At 36.7% G+C, this 26,939-nt stretch overlaps 3 non-coding genes and 1 pseudogene across 3 annotated transcripts; 2 read left to right on the forward strand and 2 right to left on the reverse strand.

Annotated features, from left to right (window-relative positions):
* The first annotated feature begins 7,263 nt into the window (after nucleotides 1–7,263).
* LOC131169977 (small nucleolar RNA R71) lies at nucleotides 7,264–7,371 on the forward strand. The gene has a single exon (XR_009140921.1). It is a non-coding gene; the product is annotated as a small nucleolar RNA R71 (small nucleolar RNA).
* A 2,596-nt stretch (nucleotides 7,372–9,967) lies between these two features.
* LOC131170019 (small nucleolar RNA R71) lies at nucleotides 9,968–10,074 on the forward strand. The gene has a single exon (XR_009140963.1). It is a non-coding gene; the product is annotated as a small nucleolar RNA R71 (small nucleolar RNA).
* Nucleotides 10,075–13,634: 3,560 nt separating this feature from the next.
* LOC110650923 (cytochrome P450 71B10-like) lies at nucleotides 13,635–15,080 on the reverse strand (annotated as a pseudogene).
* Nucleotides 15,081–17,960: 2,880 nt separating this feature from the next.
* LOC131169901 (small nucleolar RNA R71) lies at nucleotides 17,961–18,067 on the reverse strand. Its single transcript, XR_009140848.1, has one exon. It is a non-coding gene; the product is annotated as a small nucleolar RNA R71 (small nucleolar RNA).
* Nucleotides 18,068–26,939: the final 8,872 nt, after the last annotated feature.

Below are 26,939 nucleotides of genomic sequence, written 5' to 3' on the forward strand. Positions count from 1 at the left end.
TGGCTACCTCTACTCCAGTATGTGGTACTCTAAAGAACCCATCAATTGCAAAACCAAAAATGCTATGAAATTGATCCAATGACTCTATTTTGCACCAAGCATCTAAATGTCATAATTGGCTTATTGTCTACATCATGCACGTTTAGGGTAGCAGAGAATGAAGAAATAAACTCCAAAACTAGAATGGGATCAACTACCTCTTGCTTATGCACAAATTCTGTCCAACCCATACCGTCAAGAAATGCAACTACATTATCAAATAAACCCAGAGATTGTAGAGCATCAGCAGATATATACCTAGTAGGTTGTACCCTTCTATCTTTGAGTCTTTTGAAAGCAGCTTTTTGAATTGTATCAGGGAGAGGCCAGGGTAGCTTTGATACAAATGGGGTTGCTGAAACTGTCCTTTTGCTGGAAGAAGGTGTAGAGGCTGGAGCTTTTGGCTTTTTAGGAGGTGGCTCCGAAAATGGGGTGGGTGGGTCTTTGCGTTTGGACAGAGGAGGAGCAGAGGGCATGGGTCGCACGGATTTGGATCGGATTTTGCGTTTGTATGTGGTTGATGGAGGTGGTGGTGGTGTCGTTTGTGGTGGAGGATTGGAAGGGGGATGTATCGAAGACAATGGAGAGACTTCAAGAGGAGAGGCGGGGCGGGAATGTGGAGGGGAATCCATGGTCGATTGGAGTAGAGATGGAAATGTAGGGGGATTTAGGGTTTCGTGATGAGAGCGCTGATGGAGAAGATGGGAGAGAGATGGCGAGAATGCCGGAAAGAAATGGAGGATGAAGGGCGGTCGTGGGGTTCAAGAGTCGGGAAGTGGAGGTGGTGGGAATGGCTTTTGCTGAAAATGAATTTGAATCGGGTTGTAGGAGATTGCATAAGGAGAAAATGATTTATGCATAACTTGTGCGTGTTTCAAAAAGGATTTATATTTCAGAAAAGTGCTTATGCACAAGTGCATAGGTTATGCACTGTCCTTATGCATGTTTCGGTGACCCTGAAATGGTGAGGAGCGAAGTCATGCGGGAGTGCATAAGTTATGCACTCCCCTTATGCATCTCTCGGCAAGAATTGTTTTTCAGAAACTTGGGTCATGCAGATGTGCATAGGCTATGCACTTTGCTTATGCAGGTCTCGGTAACTTTTGGGGTTTTCTGTTTTCTGGTTATGCAGGAGTGCATAGGCTATGCACTCTGCTTATGCACTCTTCGGCTGAATTGATTTTTTTTGAAGATCTTGGTTATGCAGAGGTGCATAGGCTATGCACCTTCCTTATGCACCCCTCGGCAAGGATGATTTTTCTGGGTTTTTGGTCATGCAGAAGTGCATAGGTTATGCACTCTGCTTATGCAACCTTCGGAGTGGGTGTGGAATTTTGGTTATGCAGAGTGCATAGCTTATGCACCTTCCTTATGCAAACTTCGGCAGAGAGAGAAAATGAAGGATTTGAAGTTATGCAATTGTGCATAGGTCATGCACTCACCTTATGCAAGTTTTGACATATATGAATTTTGACAAAATGAGGTTATGCAGGGTTGCATAAGCTATGCACTCTCCTTATGCACATGCAATAAAGGTGAAAAATGGCAAGAATTTTGGTCATGCAGGATTGCATAAGCTATGCAGTTGCTTATGCACAAGTTTAACAAGATCAAGAATGCAATAGAACATGGATTGCAAGTGTGAAAGATACCCTGGAATGATGAAATATAATTCTATGAAGCACAAACCATGAGAAATTTTCACCAAAAACATATCAATATATTCAAAATTCATCAAAAGTGCATCACATAAGCATGTAAAAATGGATCCTACATAAAAGACCTTTGAGAGCTATGCCATTTTGACTCAAATTGCAAATCAACATTTAGCACATAAAACTCCATAAAAATCTGTATAAAGTTGCATCAAACCACAAATGAGAAATGAAATCTCCAAGATTTGCCAAGAAAATTCAACATTTCTACTTTGAATCCTACAACCCAAAGGAGCTCAAAACTGCAAAAATGACTCACTTACCACCATAATATCATTATAAGCACAAATATTAGAAAATTACCCACCCAACCTCACCAAAAACACATGTAATCTGGCAGATTCTATTGTTACGATCGCATAAACGGATAGCAATTTCAGTTCACCAACCTTTCTCCATTGATATACATCCAACCTCATCAAAAATACAAGTCATTGGCTGCAGACACCTTTTTGCTGCAGATTTTATTTTCCTCTGCATGAACTAGATTGCGGCTCCTGCACGCATTATGCGGCAAAAGCTTATCGATTCTTTTGAAGGACTAAATTTGTCAAGTTAAGAATTACTTCCCCAATAGTTCACAGACCCTTCTTCATTGAATTACATCTACAAGAGACAAAATTTAACAATGTCAAAAATTGAATTTGGGGAGATTTAAGATAAAAACAAAATTAATGAAAATGAAAGTAAATCAACAAAAGCAAAATAAAAGGACTTGGGATGCCTCCCAAGAGGGCTAATTATAGTCCTTAGTGGACTTTTCATGAATTTATTTGAAAAGAGGTGAGGATTGGAGAGCTTGTAACGACTTGCTCCTAGTATTGGGTCTCGGTTATGTAATGCTTCAATCTATGCCCATTGACCTTAAAATTCCCATTTTTCACTCCAAATTTCTATTGCTCCATAAGGAAAACCTTAGAAACTCTATATGGACCATCCACCTTGACTTGAGTTTTCAGGAACAATTTCAATCTCGAGTTGAACAACAAAACTGAATCACCTTCTTTGAATTCCTTTTTCCTCAGATGCTTATCATGCCAAACCTTAGTTCTTTCTTTGTAAATACGGGCACTTTCATAAGCATCCATCCTCAATTCCTCAAGCTCATTAAGTTGTAACAACCTTTTCTCACCAGCTTGCTTAAGATCAAAATTCAAGGTCTGAATGGCCCAATATGCTCTATGTTCTAGCTCCACGGGTAAATGACAAGACTTACCATACACCAACCTAAAGGGAGTAGTTCCTATAGGTGTTTTGTAGCGATCCTATATGCCCATAAAGCATCATCTAGTTTGATAGAACAATCTTTCCTAGAATTGTTCACTGTCTTCTCCAAAATATGCTTGAGCTCTCTGTTAGAAATTTCAACTTGTCCTGAAGTTTGAGGATGGTATGGGGTAGCTATCTTGTGCACTACACCATACTTCCTCATTAAGCTCTCAAATTGCTTATTACAAAAATGGGAACCCCATCACTAATTATAGCCCTAGGAGCTCCAAATCTGCTCAAGACAAATTTTTCAAAATTTTACTACCACTCTAGCATCATTAGTTGGAGTTGCAATAGCTTCCACCCACTTTGACACATAGTCAACCCCAACTAAGATGTATCTATTACCATATGAAGGAGGAATGGCCCCATAAAATCTATTCCCCAAACATCAAATAATTCCACTTCAAGAATATTATTTAGGGCATTTGATCTCTTTTTGACAAATTTCCACTCCTTTGACATTTATCACAATCCAACACAAATTTCCTCACATCCTTAAAAAGATTTGGCCAAAAGAAACCAGCTTGCAAAATTTTACTAGCTGTCTTAGAGATGCCAAAATGTCCTCCATAATCAGAAGCATGGCAATGATGCAAAATACTCTGGATTTCCTCTTCAGGAATACATCTTCTAATTAGACCATCACAACATCTCCTAAAGAGTAAAGGATCATCCCATCTATAAAACTTCACTTCATGCAAGAACTTTTTCTTTTGTTGCCATGTCATACCTAGAGGTAATATTCCACAAGATAGATAATTCACAAAATCTGCATACCAAGGTAGTTTAGCAACAAGAGAGAAAAGTTGTTCATCCAAGAAAAACTCATCAATAGGGATTTCATCCAATTCTTCACCATCCAATTTCAACCGACTAAGATTGTCAGCAACTACATTTTCAGCTCCTTTCTTATCTCTAATCTCCAAATCAAATTCTTGTAGCATCAGAATCCACCTAATGAGCCTCGGTTTGGCCTCCTTTTTACGGAGCAAATACCTGATGGCTGCATGATCTGAAAATATAACCACCTTTGAGTCAATAATGTAAGGTCTGAACTTTTCCAATGCAAAGACAATTGCCAAAAATTCCTTTTCAGTTGTTGCATAATTTGTTTGAGCCTCATCCAGTGTTCTACTAGCATAATAAATAGCATAAGCCTTTTTGTCCTTTCTTTGACCAAGAACAGCCCCAATTGCATAGTTGCTAGCATCACACATAATTTCAAAAGGTAGGCTCCAATCAGGTGGTTGCATGATTGGTGCAGTGATGAGAGCTTGCTTCAACCTGCAAAAGGCATCCAAACACTCTTGGTCAAATTCAAATGGTGTGTCATTACTTAACAAATTAGACAAAGGTTTAGCTATTTTAGAAAAATCCTTAATAAAGCGTCTGTAGAACCCGGCATGTCCTAGGAAACTTCGAATTCCCTTGACATTGGTAGGAGGAGCCATCTTCTCTATCACTTCAACTTTGGCTTTATCAACCTCTATTCCTCTGTTAGACACCAAATGTCCAAGCACTATCCCTTCCTGAACCATAAAATGACACTTTTCCCAGTTTAACACAAGGTCGATATCGCACATCATTTGCAAAATTTTAGAAAGGTTAGCCAAGCATATATCAAAAGAAGATCCATAAACAGAAAAATCGTCCATAAAAACCTCCATTCTGTCTTCAATGAAATCTGAGAAGATTGCCATCATGCACCTCTGAAAAGTGGCTGGTGCATTACACAACCCAAATGGCATCCTTCTATAAGCAAAGGTTCCATATGGGCAAGTAAAAGTGGTTTTCTCTTGATCATTTGGATGGATAGGGATTTGAAAAAAACCTGAATATCCATCTAAATAGCAAAAGTAAGAATGCCTAGCTAGTCTTTCCAACATTTGATCAATGAAGGGAAGTGGAAAATAATCTTTTCTAGTGGCAACATTTAATTTTACGTAATCTATGCACATTCGCCAACTAGTCACCGTTCTAGTGGGAATTAATTCATTATTTTCATTTTTGACCCTTGTCATTCCACCCTTCTTTGGGACAACATGTACTGGGCTTACCCAAGTACTATCTGAGATGGGATATATGATCCCTGCATCAAGCAACTTCAAAATCTCCTTTTTAACAACTTCTTTCATATTTGGGTTCAACCTCCTTTGATGTTCAATAGATGGTTTACAATTTTCTTCCAAAGCGATTCTATGCATGCAAAAATGTGGGCTTATTCCTTTATTGTCATCTATGGTGTATCCCAAAACTTTCCTAAATTTTCTCAACACTCTTAACAACTTATCGACCTCTAAAGTACTCAAGTTTGCATTTACAATTCTTTGGATAAGTGTTATTAGTGCCAAGAAATTCATACACAGTGAGAAGGAAGTTGCTTAAGTTCTACCTTAGGTGCATCTTCTTCCTTGAATGATGATTGCTTAAATTCAGCTTTTTCCTTTTGTGTGAGTTGAAAAGCTGGAGCGAGAAATGAATGGTGGACTTCCTCTAAGTGTTGAGTATATGCAGCTACATGAGGGTTGTCATAGTCTATGCCTCCTCCATGAACCAAACAATTTTCAAGTGGATCTTACGGATATTTCTTTACGAAGTGTTCTTCAACCAGCTCATCAATAATATCAACTCTCAAGCAAGTATCGACTTGAGAATGATGCTTTTTCATAGTGTTATTGATATTGAAAATTAGCGCTCTTCACCAACTCTAAGAGTAAGCTTTTCTCCTTTCACATCAATCAATGCTCTATTTGTAGCTAGAAAGGGTCTCCCAAGATAATTGGAATATTAGAATCTTCCTCCATGTCCAAGATGACAAAGTCAACGGTATATAGAACTTTCCAACCTTGGGGCACATTCTCCAAAATCCCTTCAGATACTTGATTGTTCTGTCAGCTCACTGAAGAGAAATGTGGGTTGGCTTTAGATCTCCCATGTTGAGCTTTTCATAGATAGAAAGGGGCATAAGGCTAACGCTGGCCCCTAAATCACATAGAGCTTTTGTAGAACAAGACTCTCCAATGTGGCATGGAATTGAAAAACTCCCTGGATCCTTAAGCTTTGGAGGAAGTTTCCTGCGGAGGATAGCACTACATTCTTACATCAAAGCTACAGTTTCATCATCTTCAAGTTTTCTCTTATTTGAGAGAATTTCTTTCAAGAATTTTGCATAAGAGGGCATTTGTGAAAGAGCATCAACAAAAGGCACATTTATGTAAAGTTTCTTCAAAACCTCTAAGAACTTCCCAAATTGCCTATCAAGCTTGGCTTTGTGAAATCTTTGAGGAAAGGGAAGTTGTGGCTTGTAGGGCTCAGGAGGTATATACTTCTCTTCTTTTTCTTCAAATTTCTCCTTACATTTTTCTGCACTCTCTTGTTTTCCACTCTCATCATTTATAACTTTACCACTTCTTAAAGTAATAGCTTGACAATGCTCTCTTGGATTTTCTGGTTGACTTGGAAGCTTTCCAAAAGATTTGGCACTTGAGGAAGATGCTTGTTGTGCAATCTGGTTTTCGGCGATACATTTGTGTGTTTGCATTTGTTCCAGCCTTGCTTTCACCTCTCTCATCTCCTCATCATGCTTATTTTGATTGGCAAGAATCTTTGCAATAAAGCTTGATGGTGGAATTTCGTTCTTCTTTGTTTTGGTGGGGTTCATATTTTTCTGAAAATTGGGCAATGGTTGCCTATTTTCTTGATATGGAACTTGACTTTCTTTGTTGTGGTTGAAAATTCGATTTTGAACTTGATTTTCTTGATTGCCCCATGAAAAGTTGGGATGATTCCTCCAATTTGGATTATAAGTTTGAGAATAAGGATTCCCCATTTGCTTGTTTCCATAATTACCAACATATGCCGCTTGTTCTCCATAATCTACTCCACGGTGGTAGTTTCCTCTGCATAAGCCACTTGTTGTGAACTTCCGGTGATGATGTTGAACTAACCAACATACTCAAATCTTCCATCTTCTTAGCAAGAACATTTGTAAGTGCATCAAACTTTGCATTAATCATGTTGAATGGATCAAGATCATACATCCCAAGACTTGCCTTTTACGAGTTGGGCTGGTCCTCTTGGACTACTCCAAAGATGAGTATTCTTTGCAATTTTCTCTAATAACTCATAAGCTTCATCTTCATGCTTAATGATGAATTCTCCTCTGTTTGAGCATCAATAATTCCTCGATTGCGGGAGTGACATTTGTGTAGAAATTCGATTTATCATCCATTTTGGAATGGCATGATGTGGGCATAATCTTTCCAATTCCTTCCATCTCATCCATGATTCATAGAGAGTTTCATCTTCTCTTGGTCCGAAAGATGTCATTTGATTCCTCGGCTCTTGAGTTTTCAGTGGAAAATATTGTGCAAGAAATGCATCGATTAGTTGCTCCCAATTTGTAATGGAGTTGTGAGGTAAAGAATCAAGCCAATCCAATGCTCTATCTTTCAAAGAGAATGGGAATAGCTTCAATCTTGCTGCATCATCAGACACTCAGGTTGTTTTTGCATGTCGCAAATCATAGCAAACTTCTTGGTGTGTGTGTGGATTTTGAAGGATGTCCTCCAAATTGAGAGTTTTGGATCATTTGAAGAACTCCAAAATCCATTTTGTAGCTGTTCGCATCAATCCTTGGTCTTGCTATGCTCTCTCTCAAGTCATCAAAGCGAGGAAAAGCATGATCCATCATACTTCCCTAGGCACGTTTGCATTAACAACTTCTTCTCCTTGGGCTTCATTTTCATTGTTTTGACCATTTCGGCATTACCAACACCAATTCTAATTCTTTCATCACCATATTTGCTTCAATTTGGTTTCTCTCTCGACTTCCTTCCTTTTTCTGGTTTCTTTCTTGTTGGCCTTGCAAAATTTCTCAATTCGAGATTGAAAAGTAAGGTTGTGTCACTTGAGCTTCTAGCTCTTCTCATAAAAGATTAAAGTACCTGAAAAAGAACAAACAAACACAAAATGAAAAGATAACAAAGATAAAACTAAAAACAACTAAAATAATCAAGAATTCAATCTTAAACAAACAACTCCCCGGCAACGGCGCCAAAAACTTGATGCGTCCCAACCGCAAGTGCACAAGTAGTATAGAAAAATATCGATCCCACGAGGAGTTGTGTTAATGATTGAATTTTCGATATAAAAGTTGACTAAATTGAAGTATTTACGAGATTAAAATGATGAATTAATGGGTAATGGGGTGTGAAATCTAAATGTGCAAAATTAATATTCTATTCAACAATGTATTAATTAAACTAAAATTGCATCAAATAGAAATAAGCAAGTTCAAATATGGCAATATTTAAATTGGCAAATGATTAAATTCGATTAGAAATTAACAATGGTAAAAAGCGATTAGGAGTTCGGGATTTCATATTCGAGCTATTTTGGGATTTTAAATTGGTTATCCAATCTTGTGATACTAATGGGTTTTAAGGAGATTAATTCTTAAATCCTTTGAATTCCCTTTCGAGTGAGACAAAGAGTGCCTTAATCAAACTAATCCTACTTTAGGAGTTAGAATTAATTAAGACCCATTAAGTTCTTTAATTAATCTATGAATCCTCTTAATCCTTAGCCTATTTCTAGGTCTAAGTTAATTAAGTCCAATTTCACGATTATCTATCACAAGGCCTTCTCCTTTCGGTGCTTCAACCATGGATTAAGAACATTACTCAATGGGATCCTACATTAAGCATGTCATTAAGCATACAAGAAATGAATAAAACTCATTAAGACCACAAAATATAGATTACCCAATCAAAATCCACAAAATATCTCAAATATTACAACCCTTATTCCAGAATCAAAAGTAAACTACTCACTATCCATAATGCTTACAAGATATGATGAGTTTAAATGGAAATAAAGCTTTAATCTAAGCTAAGAAGTAAGTAATTAAACACTAGAAGTGTAGAAAAGTGTAAAGAAAGAAAGAAATCTGCAAATCTTAGTTGAAAATGGTGTGGAAGGTGAAATGACTCCTCAAATTCTGCTTAGCCTCCTCCTTTCTTCCTTTGCTCCTTGCCTCTCCTCTAAAATGAGAAAATGGGACTATATATATCAATTTTCTGACATGGAGCCCTAAAATAGTATGTTCTAGGAGGAATACATTAAGGGAATCTTCACGACTCATTAATGAACTCTTTATGGTGCATAAGTGGGTGCATAAGTTATGCGATCCCTTATGCACATTTCAGCGGTCTGGGTTACTTATGCGTTGCATGACTTGGTGCATAGGTTATGCACAATTTCGTGAATCTGCATAAGGGAGGTGAGAATGTGCATAAGTCGTGCGATCTCCTTATGCACATTTAATTTGGTTACGCAGTGTTCTTCCTCCTTATGCGATCGCATAGCTTATGCGGCAAGTTATGCAGATTTGGTCAATGCATATTTCAGCTTGAAAACTTGTTTTTGGCATCTTTTTGCTGTAGAAGACACTCCTCAATGGCAAAATTCTCTTTAGTCCTTCAAAAACACCATTTTTCCTACAAAACAAAGTAAAAATTACAAATTAGTGCAAAATTGACAACTATGGAAAACTAACTAATTAACTAATGAAATTAGCTGAAAAAATGACTAATAACCAAATAAAATGATTATGAAATTAGACCTAAATGACTATGCAAAATGTGTGCATCAGTTGTAGGAGTTGAGCCTTTGTGCAAAAATCACTAAGAAGCTGAGTCAACTGATCAAATCTTGCATTCATGTAGCTAACTATGTCAAGTTCATAAATCCCAGCCTTCTTTGGCTCAAGTGCTCTAGGATTTCCCCATAAATGGGTATTATGAGCAATCTTCTCTAATAAATCATAGCATTCTTCACTTGTCATTCTCATGAAATCTCCTCCTGCTTGTGAATCAATTGTGTTTCTTATGGCTAGAGTAACTCTGGTGTAGAAATTCTAAACAATCATCCATTTGGGTATTTCATGATGAGGACATTGCCTTTTAAGCTCCTTAAATCTCATCCAAGATTCATACAAAGTTTCATCATCCCTTGGCTTAAAAGCTACCATCAAATTCCTCAAATGAGTAGTCTTCCCAGGTGGGAAAAATTGAGATAGAAAAGCTTGAGATAGCTGCTCCCAAGCAGCTATAGTAGCTTGTGGAAGTGAGTCATACCACTCTAATGCTGAATCCCGAAGAGAGAATGGAAATAAGGTGAGCCGAATAACTTCATCTGAAACTCCAGGCTGCCTTTGTGTACCACATATCATCAAAATTTTCTTCAAATGAGAATGAGGATTTTCAAGTGGACTACCTCTAAATTGTGAATTCTGAACCATTTGAATAAGACCAGTCTTTAACTCAAATTGATTAGCTCCAATAATAGGTCTGTTATCTCTCACATCAGCACATCTAGGAAAAGCATAATCTAACATGGATCTTCTCTGAGGATCATTTTGATTAACAACTTCATTCTGCCTATTTTGCTCATTTCCTCCATTATCTCCACCAATAGCTTTATTTTGATTCTCCATATTTTCACTTGTCTCCTCTTGGTCAAATCTTTGTTGTTCTTCTTTTTCTGCTTCCTTTCTTCTCTTGTATTCCTTTTTGTTAGCTTGACAAAATTTTTCAATTTCAGGGTTGAACAACAATTCAGTATCACTTGTGCTTTTCGATCGTCTCATAAACAAGAAAAGTACCTGAAAAACACAAGGAACAACAGTGAAAATAAAAGAAAATAAAAATTCTAATCGGCTTAAAATAATTAAAATCCAACTTAAAAACAAACAATTCCCCGGCAATGGCGCCAAAAACTTGATGTGCTTCCGCAAGTGCATGGGTCACAGTAGTATAGTTTTAAAAAAATAATATCGTTCCCACAGGGAATTGTGCTTAAATTGGAAATAAAAGGATAAGCTAATTAGAATGGTAAAATTTAAAGATATAAAATGAAATTTAAAATTTAAGATTGCTATTTGAGGAATTTAAGCTAAATCAAACAATTAACTAAATTAATTAAACTAGATTATCAAAATTTAAATTGAAATTGCTATTTATGAAATTTGGAGGAATTAAATCTAAATTCAATAAAAATTAAAGTGATTCTAGAGATAGGGTTTTCATTATTTTTTACATGTGGTTTATCCCTAATTCAGCCAAATATATGAGAATTGCAATTTTGAGGAAAATCAATTCTTAGTTCTTTGAAACCTTTTTCAAGCATTTCAAAGTTGGTATTCATCAAATCAAACCCTGTCTTCACTGTCTTCACGGTATTTCAAACCTAACAAAAACCCAATTAAAGCTCTAATTGATTTTGGAAAGTCCCCTTAATCCTCTTAGCTTATCTCTAACACCAAGAAAACTAAGTTTATTGCAAGGTTATCTATTCCAAACATTCACTTTTCAGTCCATCTGTCAAGGATTAAAACTTTAACTTAACGAGGGCCCATTCATTAAGCAAGGCAACAAGCTCACAAGCAATAAATCAAAATGTAGCAAATCTCATTTAAATGACTAAATCAGCTCAAAAACCATAATACAAAGTAATATTTATAAACCTATCTCTAGAATCTCAAATATCTACTCATAAATCATGGTTTCAAGACAAACCCAAGTATAGAAATGAAGAAATTATGAAAATCTAAGCTAAGGAATAGAAAAACCCAGTAGAATGATGAAGTATCAGCTGCTGGAGAGTTGCAGAAATGTCCTCTGCTGCTGCTGCAAAACCAGACGAGCTCCTCTTCCTTTCCTTCTTTCTTGCCGAAAATCTCTCCCTCTTTCTCCTTATGGAAAGAAATAGATAAAGGAGCTTTTATATGGTTCAGAGATCTGCCCTAGAATGGGTAAAAAGGTAGAAAATTCTAGAGAAAATGATGTATTAAATCAGAGGAACGAAAATGCCACGTCAGCCATTTTCAGTAAAACGACACAAGCTGAATCGGTTGTGTCGCAGGTTGTGAAACCTGCTGCCCGAGAAAAACTACATATCTGACAATCGACACAACCTGTGACATAAGCTGAATCGGTTGTGTTGCGCGTTGTGTCACTTTCGGCCTCTTTAACTCAACTTCAAAATTTTTGCAATTCAACTCTAATTTCTTCCAAATGGCTGCTCTGATCAAAATACACCAAATTTCTCCAAATTTAACCTACAAAACAAATAAATTCCAAAAATTAAACTAAGAAGTGTAAAATTATAAAATTGACTAAATATATGCTAATATCTATAGTAATAGCTATGAATAAGGGTAAATTATGTGCAAAAATTATACTTAAATGATGATATAAAATGCATACATCAATGTTCAACCTGAACAAGGCCTGTGTAGGCAGTTATAACTCTTGAGGAAACAGTTTTGACCACAATTTCTTATTTCATAGTGTAGACCTTATTTGAACATCACTTTCTCCCTAATTAATCAGTTTTTTAGACAATTGTTCATGAAATTTATTTTTAAAATAATCTGAGAAACTAAGAAGCTCTTGATTTCCTTGAAGTTGTCTGTGAATACACAAAATTTGTCAGTACTTAATGTTTCACTATCTATATTAGTATCTGATTTTACCTGCAGTTGATTTCTAGGAAAAGGACTTTCTCCCTAATTAATCAGTTTTTCAGACATCTGTGCATGAAATTTATTTTTAAAATAATCTGAGAAACTAAGAAGCTCTTGATTTCCTTGAACTTATCTGTGAATACACAAAATTTATCAGTACTTAATGTTTCACTATCTATATTAGTATCTAATTTTACCTGCAGTTGATTTCTAGGAAAAGGACTTGCAAAATTCACTACTCATTATGAACTATTGTCTTCCCTCCTGAATATATTTGACTCTATCTGTAGATATAATAATATGCTACGGCAGATGTTTTATTTTGATTTGATATTGAAACAACATTTCAACCAAACTCTTTTTGAAATTGCCTAGAGTCTTTGTAGAAGACCACGTCTCTGGGCATATGCAGATTGCATCACTGCATTATTTAGATACATACAATATACTTCATTGATTTAACAGGCAAAGGTTTAATTTTTAGGGGAGATGCTGTCGAATTTTTGAGTCACGGAAATAGTCTCTCAACAAAGCAGCGGTAAGACGGTATACATTAACTCTCTACAGAGCACACAAGTGTGGGATACTTTGTGCACTGGGTCACTTTTTTTTATGTTATTGAATTTTTGACAGATTTAGAGAGAATTTAAAAATAAAATTAAGTATACAGGCATGCTCTTAAGTAGACTATTGAGCGATAGGTTTGGTTTTTAAACAGTACAATGCGACCAGCTACTGGTAGGAAATAAATTATTTTAGCGCATGTGTATATACATTAAGAGATATATGGACTTGATCTTCTTTACTAGGAGGTACATAATCAACTTTCAAGTGTGGTCCAGATTGAATAGTAGTAATTATATGTATATCAGTTAGTAATCAATCTTAATACAAATGTTTGTCACATATTACACATAGTAGATTTGGGTGAATGCTCTTGAGCTGTATGTACCCTTCTCCTAGTTCTACATATGTGCATATTATTAGTTATTCATTATTAACTAGATTGTGCTAGGGAGATGAGTTGAGATGCCTGATAATTAATCAACAGGCCAAGTTGTGAGATTGTAAATTATATTTTATGCAAATTGCGTTATCAAATACTTACTTGATATAGCAAATTTATAGTGGAGTTTTGGGTTATATCTATTTCTTATGGGATGGGTTTGGGTGTGATATATATAAATATTTGCAAGTACAATCTCTACTGACACTGTTCCCATCTGTATCCCAGGACAAATTAAATTTTCCTTCAAAGTCAATTGAGCTATCAGCAAATCTTTCAGGGAAGAAGTGCTCTGGGTCATTCCAGTCTTGAGGATCGCCCCTGATTGCCCAAGCATTTACTTGGATCATTGTCTTAGGATAAATATTATAATCGCTGATTTTACGGGGAGAAATTGTTTCTCCTGGAGGTACTAATGGGGCAGCAGGTTGCAATCTGAAAGTTTCTTCTATTACCATCACCATCTGTTACTCCTTTCTTTCCAACATAATTTCTAATTTCATATTGCACTTTTATCATCACTCTCGGATTCCTTACAAGCCCTGCCATTGCCCAATTTACAGTAATTGCAGAAGTGTCTACTCCACCCGCAAATAAATTCTGCTAGGCAAACATTGGAATAAAGTGGAGGCTTAACTTCAGGGTAATACAGTAAGTACGTACTTTGAGCAAGCTTAAAAGCATGCAGAACTTTCAAGCACACTGAGCTGCCCTGCCAAGATCAGCTTGTTCCTTCTCTATTCCCAACAGCACAACAATTAAGTCACCCTGCTTCTTCTCTCTTCCAGTTTCAGATCATTGATTACATATTGGAAGAAAGTATCTAACTCATGGAAAACTCAAGAGTCCTTGCATGATGACCACTTATCTGAAAACGATCCAACCCACAAATGAGATTATTCACCTGTAGAGAAGCTTCCTGCCACAGCCTCATCATCACGAATCACTTCATGAAAACGGAGTCTATCTGTGTCAAAATTAGACCCTCGATAATTGAATCCGAAAGCCATCTTAAATGTGGTATTTGCAAGAAGGGAAAACAACTTGTCAGTGAGATTAACCGGAGTTGCTGACTTTGAGATAGGATTCATTAGCAATCCAACTTCTTCTTCCCCAGGGGACCGAAAAAACTCCAACCTCATCAAGCTAAAGAGCCCAAGAACAACAAATTTACTCATCTAGTGGTCGCCATATAGTGCAAAAGTAACATCTTTGTAATTGGAATATTTTCTACCAGAGCCAGCTAAAAGAGGTATATGCTGGAACAGGCAAATTCATGAGTTTTCAAGACCTCCCTTGCTTCCTCGTCAGAGGAGATTACGACAGTTGGGATACTACCAAGGTGAAGGAGCATGACAATGCCATATTTCTTGGACTGTTTTCAATAGAATTGATTAAGCAATTCACCAAGTTGGTGTAAGTTACCTAAGATTGGAAGCCTAAGAGGGCTTAGTGGAAGCTGCTTGTTTTGTCGTTTAACTTCCTTCTTTTTGTCTATAAGCAATATTGGCAAGAGTAGGAGAATAGGTAGTGGTAATGATTGAGTCGATAAAACCAAAAAAAATCCATGAAAAAGAAAGAATAATGTGTATTTTTTTATTTTTTATTTTTAGAAAAAATTGTTGCATCTTACTATGATTTGTTATAAAAGCAATTGAGTCCAAACTTTATTAATATTTCTATTACTTGAATCATTTTTGAAACCAACAAAAATCTATTCTAAATTATTTGTATGTATCTCAAACAACACTACTTAAATTTACTTAATTTTATATATTTTAATTAACAATTTATATAAAAAAAATTTAATTAATATTTATTTAAAATATAATATCAAAAAATGATAAATACTATTATAAAATTATATACTTAACCAATTATTTATATAAATGAGTTTGAGTAAACACTTAACGGTTAAAATTCAAACTTGAAATGTGTATTATATCATAAACTCGAATTCATTCTAAATTTCATTATATATTTTATTGAAAATTGAATCCTTTATACTAACTAAAAATTCAATATTTGTCTTTATATACATATGAAACAATTATAAAAATTATTTATGTACATGTAATTTGATGCATACATTTTGCATAATCATTTAGGTTTAATTTCATAACCATTTTTATTTGATTATTAGTCATTTTTAGCTAATTTTATTAGTTAATTAGTTAGTTTTTCATAATTGTCGATTTTGGATTAATTTGTAATTTTTACTTTGTTTGGTAGGAAAAATGGTGTTTTTGAAGGACTAAAGAGAATTTTGCCATTGAGGAGTGTCTTCTACAGCAAAAAGATGCCAAAAGCAAGTTTTCAAGCTAAAATATGCATAGACCAAACTGTGCATAACTTGCCGCATAAGCTATGCGATTCTGCATAAGGAGGAAGAACAACTGTTCGAGAACCATAGAAATGTGCATAAGGAAGCGCATAGCTTATGCACATTCTCACCTCCCTTATGCGATTCACGAAATTGTGCATAACCTATGCACCAAGTCATGCGACTTCGCATAAGTGACCCAGAACCAGTAGCGCATAAGGGTGCATAACTTATGCGATCCACTTATCTGATCCATAAGAAGTTCATTAATGGTGAGAAGAGTCCCTTAATGTATTCCTCCTAGAACATACTATTTTAGGGCTCCATGTCAGAAAAATGCTATATATAGTCCCATTTTCTCATTTTAGAAAGAAGGCAAGGAGCAAAGAAAGAAAGGAGGAGGCTAAGCAGAATTTGAAGAGTCATTTCTACCTTCCACACCATTTTCAACTAAGATTTGCAGATTTCTTTCTTTCTTTACATTTTTCTACATTTCTAGTATTTAATTCCTTACTTCTTAGCTTAGATTAAAGCTTTATTTCCCTTTAAACTCATCATATCTTGTAAGCATTATGGATAGTGAGTAGTTTACTTTTGATTCTGGAGTAAGGGTTGTAATATTTGAGATATTTGTGGATTTTGATTGGGTAATCCATATTTTGTGGCCTTAATGAGTTTTATTCATTTCTTGTAAGCAATGACATGCTTAATGTAGGATCCCATTGAGTAATGTTCTTAATCCATGGTTGAAGCAGAAAGGAGAAGGCCTTGTGATAGATAATCGGAAATTGGACTTAATTAACTTAGACCTAGAAATAGGCTAAGGATTAAGAGGATTCATGATTAATTAAAGAACTTAATGGGTCTTAATTAATTCTAACTCCACGAAAGTAGGATTAGTTTGATTAAGGCACTCTTTGTCTCACTCGAAAGGGAATTCAAAGGATTTAAGAATTAATCTCCTTAAAACTCATAAGTTTCATAAGATTGGACAACCAATTTAAAATCCCAAAATAGCTCGAATATGAAATCCGAACTCGGAATCGACTTTTTACCATTGTTAATTTCTAATCGAATTTAAACATTTGCCAATTTAAATATTGCCATATTTGAACTTGCTTATTTCTATTTGATGCAATTTTAGTTTAATTAATACATTGTTGAATAGAATATTAATTTTGCACATTTAGATTTCATACTCCATTACCCATTAATTCATCATTTTAATCTCATAAATACTTCAATTTAGTCAACTTTTATATCGAAAATTCAATCATTAACACAACTCCTCGTGGGATCGATATTTTTCTATACTACTTGTGCGACCCGTGCACTTGCGGTTGGGACGCATCAAGTTTTAGCGCCGTTCTTGGGAGTTGTTTGTTTAAGATTGAATTCTTGATTATTTTAGTTGTTTTTAGTTTTATCTTTGTTATCTTTTCATTTTGTGTTTGTTTGTTCTTTTTAGTACCTTTAATCTTTTATGAGAAGAGCTAGAAGCTCAAGTGACACAACCTTCTTTGTTTAATCCTGAAATTGAGAAATTTTGTAAGTCAAACAAGAAAGAAACCAGAAGAAGTAAGGAAGCTGTGAGAGAGACTGAATTAGAAGCAAACATTGAGGATGAAAGAGTTAGAATTCGTGTTGGTAATTCTGGAAATTTTCAAAACAATGAAAATGAAGCCCAAGGTGAAGAAGTTGTTAATGCAAATGTGCCTAGGGAAGTATGATGGATCATGCTTTTCCTCGTTTGATGACTTGAGAGAGAGCATAGCAAGACCAAGAATTGATGCAAATAGTTACAAGATGGATTTTGGAGTTCTTCAAATGATCCAAAACTCTCAATTTGGAGGACATCCTTACGAAAATCCACACACACACGAAGAAGTTTGCTATGATTTGCGACATGCAAAAACAACACGAGTATCGATGATGCAGCAAGATTGAAGCTATTCCCATTCTCTTTGAAAGATAGAGCATTGGATTGGCTTGATTCTTTACCTCACAACTCCATTACAAATTGGGAGCAACTAAGCGATGCATTTCTTGCACAATATTTTCCACTGGAAAAACTCAAGAGTGAGGAATCAAATGGCGACTTTCGGACCAAGAGAAGATGAAACTCTCTATGAATCATGGATGAGATGGAAGGAATTAGAGAGATTATGCCCACATCATGCCATTCCAAAATGGATGATAAATCGAATTTCTACACAAATGTCACTCCTGCAATCGGAGGAATTATTGATGCTCAAGCAGAGGAGAATTTATTATAAAGCATGAAGATGAAGCTTATGAGTTATTAGAAAATTGCAAAGAATACTCATCTTTGGAGTAGTCCAAGAGGACCAGCTCCAACTCGAGAAAAGGCAATTCTTTGGAATGTATGATCTTGATCCATTCAACATGATTAATGCAAAGTTTGATGCACTTACAAATGTCCTTGCTAAGAAAATGGAAGATTTGAGTATGTTGGTTAGTTCATCATCATCATTTGGAAGTTCACAACAAGTGGCTTATGCGAGGAAACAACCGGTGTGGAGTAGATTATGGAGAACAAGCGGCATATGTTGGTAATTATGGAAACAAGCAAATGGGAATCCTTATTCTCAAACTTACAATCCAAATTGGAGGAATCATCCCAACTTTTCATGGGGCAATCAGCAAGGTCAAGTTCAAAATCGAATTTTCAACCACAGCAATGAGTCAAGTTCCATATCAGCAAAATAGGCAACCATTGCCCAATTTTCAGAGAAAAATATGAACCCTCCACCAAAGCGGAAGAACGAAATTCCACCACTGAAGCTTTATTGCAATGATTCTTGCCAACCAAAATAAGCATGATGAGGAGATGAGAGAGGTGAAAGCAAGGCTGGAACAAATGCAAACACACAACAGAATCTTTGGAAAACCAGTTGCACAACAAGCATCTTCCTCAAGTGCCAAATCTTTTGGAAAGCTTCCAAGTCAACGAGAAAATCCAAGAGAGCATTGTCAAGCTATTACTTTAAGAAGTGGTAAAGTTATAAATGATGAGAAGAGTGAAAGCAGTGAGAAGAGAGAAAATGAAAAAGGCAGTGAGAGTGAAAAACAAGAGAGTGCGAGAAAAATGTAAGGAGAAATTTGAAGAAAAAGAAGAGAAGTATATACCTCCTGAGCCCTACAAGCCACAACTTCCCTTTCCACAAAGATTTCACAAAGCCAAGCTTGATAGGCAATTTGGGAAGTTATTTGTGGTTTTGAAGAAAGTTTACATATATGTGCCTTTTGTTGATTCTATTTCACAAATGCCCTCTTATGCAAAATTCTTTAAAGAAATTCTCTCAAACAAGAGAAAACTTGAAGATGATGAAGCTGTAGCTTTGTGAGAAGAATGTAGTGCTATCCTCCAAAGGAAACTTCCTCCAAAGCTTAAGGATCCAGGAGTTTTCAATTCCATGCCACATTGGAGAGTCTTGTTCTACAAAAGCTCTATGTGATTTAGGGGCAGTGTTAGCCTTATGCCCCTTTCTATCTATGAAGCTCAACATGGGAGATCTAAAGCCAACCCATATTTCTCTTGATTAGGTGAGAACAATCAAGTATCTGAAGGGATTTTGGAGAATGTGCCTGAAGGTTGGAAAGTTCTATATACTGTTGACTTTGTCATCTTGGACATGGAGGAAGATTCTAATATTCCAATTATCTTGGGAGACCCTTTCTAGCTACTGAGAGCATTGATTGATGTGAAAGGAGAAAAGCTTACTCGTAGGGTTGGTGAAGAGCAATTAATTTTAAATATTAATAAATATATGAATAATAATCATTCTGAATCTGATACTTGCTTTAGAGTTGATATTATTTATGAGTGGTTGAAGAACACTTGAGAAAGAAATATCGGAAGATCCACTTGAAAATTGTTTGGTTCATGGAGGAGGCATAGACTATGACAACCCTCATGTAGCTGCATATACTCAACACTTAGAGGAAGTCCACCATTCATTTACGCTCCGGTTTTCAACTCACACAAAAGGAAAAAGCGAATTTAAGCAACCATCATTCAAGGAATAAGATGCACATAAGGTAGAACTTAAGCAACTTCCTTCTCATCTAAGGTATGAATTTATTGTCACTAATAACAATTATCAAGTAATTGTAAATGCAAAATTTATTACTTTAGAAGCTGATAATTTGTTAAGAGTGTTGAGAAAATTTAGGAAAGTTTTGGGATACACCATAGATGACATTAAGGGAATAAGCCCACATTTTTGCATGCATAGAATCGGTTTGGAAGAAAATTGTAAACCATCTATTGAACATCAAAGGAGGTTGAACCCAAATATGAAAGAAGTTGTTAAAAGGAAATTTTGAAGTTGCTTGATGCGGGGATCATATATCCCATCTCGAGCAGTGACTTGGGTGAGCCCGGTACATGTTGTTCCAAAAAGGGTGGAATGACGGTTGTCAAAAATGAAAATAATGAATTAATTCCCACTAGAGCGGTGACTAGTTGGCGAATGTGCATAGATTACGAGAAAATTAAATGTTGCCACTAGAAAAGATCACTTTCCACTTCCCTTCATTGATCAAATGTTGGAAAGACTAGCTAGGCATTCTTACTTTTGCTATTTAGATGGATATTGAGGTTTTTTCAAATCCTATCCATCCAAATGATCAAGAAAACCACTTTTACTTGTCCATATGGAACCTTTGCTTATAGAAGGATGCCATTTGGGTTGTGTAATGCACCACCACTTTTGAGAGGTGCATGATGGCAATCTTCTCGATTTCATTGAAGACATAATGGAGGTTTTATGGGCGATTTTTACATTTATGGATCTTCTTTTGATATATGCTTAGCTAACCTTTCTAAAATTTTGCGGCGATGTGCGAATCTTGACCTTGTGTTAAAGCGGGAAAAGTGTCATTTCATGGTTCGAAGGGATAGTGCTTGGACATTTGGTGTCTATGAGAGGAATAGAGGTTGATAAAGCCAAAGTTGAAGTGATAGAAGATGGCTCCTCCTACCAATGTCAAGGAATTCGAAGTTTCCTAGGACATGCAGGGTTCTCTGACGCTTTATTAAGGATTTTTCTAAAATAGCTAAACCTTTGTCTAATTTGTTAAGTAATGACACACCATTTGAATTTGACCAAGAGTGTTTGGATGCCTTTTGCGAGTTGAAGCAAGCTCTCATCTTGCACCAATCATGCAACCACACGATTGGAGCCTACCTTTTGAAATTATGTGTGATGCTAGCAACTATGCAATTGGGGCTGTTCTTGGTCAAAGAAAGGACAAAAAGGCTTATGCTATTTATTATGCTAGTAGAACAACTGGATGAGGCTCAAACAAATTATGCAACAAGCTGAAAAGGAATTTTTGGCAATTGTCTTTGCATTGGAAAAGTTCGGACCTTACATTATTGACTCAAAGGTGGTTATATTTTCAGATCATGCGACCATCGGTGTTGCTCAAGTAAAAGGAGGCCAAAGAGGCTCATTAGGTGGATACGATGCTACAAGAATTTGATTTGGAGATTAGAGATAAGAAAGGAGCTGAAAATGTAGTTCTTGATAATCTTAGTAGGTTGAAATTGGATGGTGAAGAATTGGATGAAATCCTATTGATGAGTTTTTCTTGGATGAACAACTTTTCTCTCTTGTTGCTAAACTACCTTGGTATCAGACTTTGTGAATTATTTATCTTGTGGAGTTTTACCTCTAGGTATAACATGGCAACAAAAGAAAAGTTTACGCATGAAGTGAAGTTTTATAGATGGGATGATCCTTTACTCTTTAGGAGATGTTGTGATGGTCTAATTAGAAGATGTATTCTGAAGAGGAAATCCAGTATTTTGCATCATTGCCATGCTTACGATTATGGAGGACATTTTGGCATCTCTAAGGCGGCTAGTAAAATTTTGCAAGCTGGTTTCTTTTGGCCAAATCTTTTTAAGGATGTGAGAAATTTGTGTTGGATTGTGATAAATGTCAAAGGAGTGGAAATTTGTCAAAAGGAGATCAAATGCCCTAAATAATATTCTTGAAGTGGAATTATTTGATGTTTGGGAATAGATTTTATGGGGCCATTCCCTCCTTCATATGGTAATAGATACATCTTAGTTGGGGTTGACTATGTGTCAAAGTGGGTGGAAGCTATTGCAACTCCAACTAATGATGCTAGAGTGGTAGTAAAATTTTTGAAAAAATTTGTCTTGAAGCGATTTGGAGCTCCTAGGGCTATAATTAGTGATGGGGTTCCCATTTTTGTAATAAGCAATTTGAGAGCTTAATGAGGAAGTATGGTGTAGTGCACAAGATAGCTACCCCATACCATCCTCAAACTTCAGGACAAGTTGAAATTTCTAACAGAGAGCTCAAGCATATTTTGGAGAAAAGCAGTGAACAATTCTAGGAAAGATTGGTCTATCAAACTAGATGATGCTTTATGGGCATATAGGGTGCCTACAAAACCCTATAGGAACTACTCCCTTTAGGTTGGTGTATGGTAAGTCTTGTCATTTACAATGGAGCTAGAACATAGAGCATATTGGGCCATTCGGACCTTGAATTTTGATCTTAAGCAATTTGGTGAGAAAAGGTTGTTACAACTTAATGAGCTTGAGGAATTGAGGATTGATGCTTATGAAAGTGCCGTATTTACAAAGAAAGAACTAAAGTTTGGCATGATAAGCATCGAGGAAAAAGGAATTCAAAGAAGGTGATTCAGTTTGTTGTTCAACTCAAGATTGAAATTGTTCCTGGAAAACTCAAGTCAAGGTGGGTGGTCCATATAGAGTTTCTAAGGTTTTCCCTTATGGAGCAATAGAAATTTGGAGTGAAAAATCAGAATTTTAAGGTCAATGGGCATAGATTGAAGCATTACATAGCTGGAGACCCAATACTAGGAGCAAGGCTGTTACAAGCTCTCCAATCCCTCACCTCTTTTAGTGAAATTCATGAAAAGTCCACTAAGGACTATAAATTAGCCCTCTTGGGAGGCATCCCAAGTCCTTTTATTTTGCTTTTGTTGATTTACTTTCATTTTCATTAATTTTGTTTTTATCTTAAATCTCCCCAAATTAAAATTTTGACATTGTTAAATCTTGTCCCTTGTAGATGTAATTCAATGAAGAAAGGTGGTGAAGCTGTTGGGAAGTAATTCTTAACTTGGAAAATTTTGTCCTTCAAAAGAAGCGATAAGCTTTTCTTTGCATAATCTGTGCGGGAGCTGCAATCTAGTTCATGCAGAGGAAAAATAAAATCTGCTGATAAAAAAGGGTGTCTGCGACAAATGGCTCATGTTTTTGATGAGGTTGGATGTATTTAAATGGAGGAAGGTTAGTGAAGCTCTGAAAGCTGCAATCTGCAGTTATGCGGAGGAAAAGTATCTTCTGAAGCGAGAAAAATAGAATCTGCATGAGATCACTTGTGTTTTTGGTGAGGTTGGGTGGATAATTTTCTAATATTTGTGCTTATAATGATATTATGGTGGTAAGTTGGTCATTTTTGCAGTTTTGAACTTCTTTGGGGTTATAGGATACAAGGTAGAAATGTTGCATTTTCTTGACAAATCTTGGAGATTTCATTTCTCATTTGTGGTTAGATGCAACTTCATGCAAATTTTATGGAGTTTTATGTGCTAAATGTTGATTTGCAAAATTTGAGTCAAAATGGCATAGCTCTCAAAGGTCTTTTATGTAGGATCCATTTTTACATGCTTGTGTGATGCACTTTTTATGAACTTTGAATATATTGATGTGTTTTTGATGAAAATTTCTCATGGTTTGTGCTTCATAGAATTATATTTCATCATTCCAGGGTATCTTTCACACTTGCAATCCATGTTCTATTGCATTCTTGATCTTGTTGAATTTGTGCATAAGCAACTGCATAGCTTATGCAATCCTGCATGACCAAAATTCTTGCCATTTTCCACCTTTATTGCAAGTGCATAAGCGAGTGCATAGCTTATGCAACTCTGCATAACCTCATTTGTCAAATTTCATATCTGTCAAAACTTGCATAAGGTGAGTGCATGACTTATGCACATGTGCATAACTTCAAATCCTTCATTTTCTCTCTGTAGAAGTTTGCATAAGGAAGGTGCATAAGCTATGCATACGCATAACCAAAAATCCAAAGCTCCAGTGCAGAAGGTTGCATAGCGAGTGCATAACCTATGCATACGCATGACCGAAACCAGAAAAATCAACCTTGCGAGGATGCATAAGGAAGGTGCATAAGTTATGCATACGCATAACCAAGATCTCCAAAAATCAATTCAGTAGAAGAGTGCATAAGCGAGTGCATAACCTATGCACTCTGCATAACAGAGCAGAAAATCCCAAAAGTTGCGAGACTGCATAAGCAATGTGCATAGCCTATGCATACGCATAACCAAAATTCTGAATTTCAAAACCTACGCGAGTGCATAAGCGAGTGCATAGCTTATGCATACGCATGACCACCAACCAAAATTCAAAAAAATTGCGCGAGTGCATAAGCGAGTGCATAGCTTATGCACATCTGCATGACAAGTTTACGAAAAACCATTCTTGGAGAGATGCATAAGAGTGCATAACTTATGCACTCCGCATGACTCGCTCCTCACCATTTCAGTCACGAAACATGCATAAGGGCGATGCATAACCTATGCACTTGTGCATAAGCACTTTTACGAAATATAAATCCTTTTGAAACACACACAGGTTATGCATAAATCATTTTCCCCTTATGCAGTCTCCTACAACCCGATTCAAATTCATTTTCAGCAAAGACCATTCCCACCACCTCCACTTCCCGACTCTTGAACCCCACGACCGCCCTTCAACCTTCATTCTTTCGGCATTCTCGCCGTCTCTCTCCCATCTTCTCCATCAGCGCTCTCATCACGAAACCCTAAATCCCCCTACATTTTCATTTCCCCTATCTCTTCTCCAATCGACCATGGATTCCCCTCCACATTCCCGCCCCGCCTCTCCTCTTGAAGTCTCTCCATTGTCTTCGATACATCCCCCTTCCAATCCTCCACCACAAACGACACCACCACCACCTCCATCAACAACATACAAACGCACAAAATCCGATCCAAATCCGTGCGACCCATGTCCTCTGCTCCTCCTCTGTCCAAGCAAAGACCCACCCACCCCATTTTGAGCCACCTCCTAAAAAGCCAAAAGCTCCAGCCTCTACACCTTCTTCCGACAAAAAGACAATTTGACAACCCCATTTGTATCAAAGCTACCCTGGCCTCTCCCTGATACAATTCAAAAAGCCGCTTTCAAAAGACTCAAAGATAGAAGGGTACAACCTACTAGGTATATATCTGTTGATGCTCTACAATCTATGGGTTTATTTGATAATGTAGTTGCATTTCTTGTGGTATGGGTTGGGCAGAATTTGTGCATAAGCAAGAGGTAGTTTATCCAATTCTAGTTTTGGAGTTTATTTCTTCATTCTCTGCTACCCTCAACTTGCATGATGTAGACCATAAGCCAATTATGACATTTAGATGCTTGGGGCAAAATAGAGAGCTGTCATTGGATCAATTTCATAGCATTTTTGGTTTTGCAATTGATGGGTTCTTTAGAGTGCCACATCTTTGGAGTAGAGGTAGCCAATAAGGGCATCTGGAATCTGCCCAATTTTGGAGAATCATAACAAACCAACCCCAAACCTTCTCTGTGGTAGGTCCAAAACATCCCAAATCCTTGACCACACTTAGGTTTATTCATAGGTTGATGGCTAGCACCATATTAGGCGAGAGGGACTAGTTACAGTCTTTGTGGGCAAATCTGAACTATTTATGTTATGGTGTGCATTTCACAAAGTTAAGGTGTCTCCAGGTTACTTCTTTTGCGAACATGTGCTGCATATTGCCACCAAATCCATTGGTGACATTGTTTTGGGTGGGCTCATTCTTGTCATAGCCAAGCATTTTGGCTTTAATCTGTGAGCACTCAATCCAGCACTTGAGGACACTTCCTATTTTGATCTGCACACTTAACCAAAAGCGGGTTTCATTTATCATATTTTGATGATCTTGGCCACCTGCGGCGAGCCTATTGCACAACCAGAAACCCAACCTTTCACACTAGACCCACCGCACCCTACTACCCCTACCCCACCCCCACAGCCTACTCAGGACACTCCAGCTACCGATGCTCAGCCACTTCCTCCGACAGCTGAACCTACCTCATCCACAGCACCTCCTCCATTCAACACTAAAGCCTTATTCACCTACCTCGACAGGCTTAGTGATGATATCAACTATGAGGATAGGAAGCTTGACAGTGGTCTTGATACACTAAACGAACGTCAAGATCAAATATTTGACCTTGTCATGGAAACCGAGGACAAGCGAGAAAGAATGAAGGAGATGGTGAAGCAACTCATGATGTTTACGGGCATGCCACCCCACCTCCATCACCTCCTCTGCACCATCATTTCGACATTGGCGTGACCACCATTAGCAACATCCTTGGACAAAGGAAAAACAATAGACATAGATTAGTGTTTAGTTTACTTTTGTTCAATCTTGTAGGACCTTTTCTTTGTAAATATGTTCAAACATTTATACTTTGTTTTGGATTTTGTTGCTTTGTTCTGAATTAGTTTCTTTTAAATTCTGTTTCTTTTGAAGTTTTATTGAATAGCTATTACATTAGTCCTCTTTGATTTTTATTGCACTTATTGCCTTTTTGTACATATTTGCCCATACTCTGTCTATATTTCCATACTTTTACTTCTTGTTGTACATTTCCCCTTGCCAATTCCCCTGCAGCAGTTTTTGTATACACTGCACAGCTATGAATTTCCTCATGCATAACCTTTGCATAGCCTGTGCAACTCTTTCTGCTACTTCTGCAGAACTGCACAGGTTGTATTTCCCTTATGCAACTGTCCTGCATAGCCTATGCAACATCTATTGCCTCTTATGCAGCACCGCATGGCTTATGCACCTTACCTATGCACATGTTCAGGCTGACCTTAACTCTGCATAACACATGCGGCCTCTTATGAATCCCTTTAACTTGTATTCTCATACGGGTAACTCTTTCTTTTGTTCTTA

This window comes from Hevea brasiliensis, chromosome 10 (assembly GCF_030052815.1).
Source record: "Hevea brasiliensis isolate MT/VB/25A 57/8 chromosome 10, ASM3005281v1, whole genome shotgun sequence".
NCBI lineage: Eukaryota > Viridiplantae > Streptophyta > Magnoliopsida > Malpighiales > Euphorbiaceae > Hevea > Hevea brasiliensis.